The sequence below is a fragment of the Mustela putorius genome, unplaced genomic scaffold (assembly GCF_011764305.1).
Source record: "Mustela putorius furo isolate JIRA1106 unplaced genomic scaffold, ASM1176430v1.1 tig00000854_pilon_pilon_pilon, whole genome shotgun sequence".
Lineage (NCBI taxonomy): Eukaryota > Metazoa > Chordata > Mammalia > Carnivora > Mustelidae > Mustela > Mustela putorius.
Genome location: NW_025421496.1, coordinates 200,786 through 202,834, shown reverse-complemented (window position 1 = coordinate 202,834; position 2,049 = coordinate 200,786). Strand labels below are relative to the sequence as shown.

Below are 2,049 nucleotides of genomic sequence, written 5' to 3'. Positions count from 1 at the left end.
AATTTATTGCTGTACTGCTTTCTATAACTATACTTTGTTTAGTTTCTATACTTCCCAAATAGTAAGTTTCTCATGTGAAATATAATTTACACTTTTAGAAGAAATCAGCTAGTAACAGTGGAGGCATGAGTAATGTAAATATAAACCTCTTCTTGAAAAGCAAATATTCTGCATTATTTAATTTTCTCATTTTAAAAAATGTTAATGTCAGTAGCCACAAACATAAAAAGAGCTGGATGTATTTAATTTCCACAAAAAGATACTTCAGCTTTTTTTTATTTTCCCACAACAGGTTTGCTGCCAGAACACAGGTGTCATGAAAACCACTGCTCAACCCAAGCCAGAATGGGGAAGGAAAAGAGTCATATCAACATTGTTGTCATTGGTCACGTAGATTCGGGCAAGTCTACCCCTACTAGTCATCTGATCTACAAATGTGGTGGGATCGACAAAAGAACTATTGAAAAATTCGAGAAGGAGGCTGCTGAGATGGGAAAAGGCTCCTTCAAGTATGCCTTGGATAAACTGAAAGCTGAACACGAACGTGGTATCACCATTGATATCTCCCTGTGGAAATTCGAGACCAGCAAGTATTATGTGACCATCATTGATGCTCCAGGACACAGAGACTTTATCAAAAACATGATCACAGGCACATCTCAGGCTGACTGTGCTGTCCTGATTGTTGCTGCTAGTGTTGGTGAATTTGAAGCCGGTATCTCCAAGAACGGGCAGACCCATGAGCATGCCCTTCTGGCTTACACACTGGGTGTAAAACCACTAATTGTTGGTGTTAACAAAATGGATTCCACTGAGCCACCCTACAGCCAGAAGAGATACGAGGAAATCGTTAAGGAAGTCAGCACCTACATTAAGAAAATTGGCTACAACCCTGACACGGTAAGCATTTGTGCCAATTTCTGGTTGGAATGGTGACAACATGCTGGAACCAAGTGCTAACATGCCTTGGTTCAAGGGATGGAAAGTCACCCGTAAAGACGGGAATGCCAGTGGAACCACACTGCTTGAAGCTCTGGATTGCATTCTGCCACCATCTCATCCAACTGACAAGCCCTTGTGTCTGCCTCTCCAGGACGTCTACAAAATTGGTGGTATTGGTACTGTCCCTGTGGGCCGAGTGGAGACTGGTGTTCTTAAACCTGCCATGGTGGTCACCTTTGCTCTATTCAATGTTACAACTGAAGTCAAGTCTGTTGAAATGCACCATGAAGCTTTGAGTGAGGCTCTTCCTGGGGACAATGTGGGCTTCAACGTCAAGATCGTATCTGTAAAAGATGTTCGTCAAGGCAATGTGGCTGGTGACAGCAAAAATGGCCCACCAATGGAAGCAGCTGGCTTCACAGCTCAGGTGATTATCCTGAACCATCTAGGCCAAATTAGTGCTGGATATGCACCTGTGCTGGATTGTCACACAGCTCACATTGCTTGCAAGTTTGCTGAGCTGAAGGAGAAGATAGATCATCGTTCTGGAAAAAAGGTGGAAGATGGTCCCAAGTTCTTGAAATCTGGTGACACTGCCATTGTTGATATGGTTCCTGGCAAGCCTATGTGTGTTGAGAGCTTCTCTGACTATCCTCCTCTGGGCCATTTTGCTGTTCATGACATGCGACAGACGGTTGCTGTGGGTGTCATCAAAGTCGTGGACAAGAAGGCAGCTGGGGCTGGCAAGGTCACCAGGTCTGCCCAGAAAGCTCAGAAGGCTAAATGAATATTATCCCCAATACCTGCCACCCCAGTCTTAATCAGTGGTGGAAGAACGGTCTCAGAACTGTTTGTGTCAATTGGCCATTTAAGTTTAATAGTAAAAGACTGGTTAATGATAACAATGCATCGTAAAACCTTCAGAAGGAAAGGAGAATGTTTTGTGGACCATTTGGTTTTTTTTGTGTGTGGCAGTTTTAAGTTATTAGTTTTTAAAATCAATCCTTTTTAATGGAAACAACTTGACCAAAAATCTGTCATGGAATTTTGAGACCCATTAAAACAAAAGTTTAATGAGAAAAAAAAAAGAGAGGGAAAGATACTGCA

At 42.4% G+C, this 2,049-nt stretch overlaps 1 pseudogene; it reads left to right on the top strand.

Annotated features, from left to right (window-relative positions):
• Positions 1 to 330: 330 nt before the first annotated feature.
• Positions 331 to 1,844, top strand: LOC101688098 (annotated as a pseudogene).
• Positions 1,845 to 2,049: the final 205 nt, after the last annotated feature.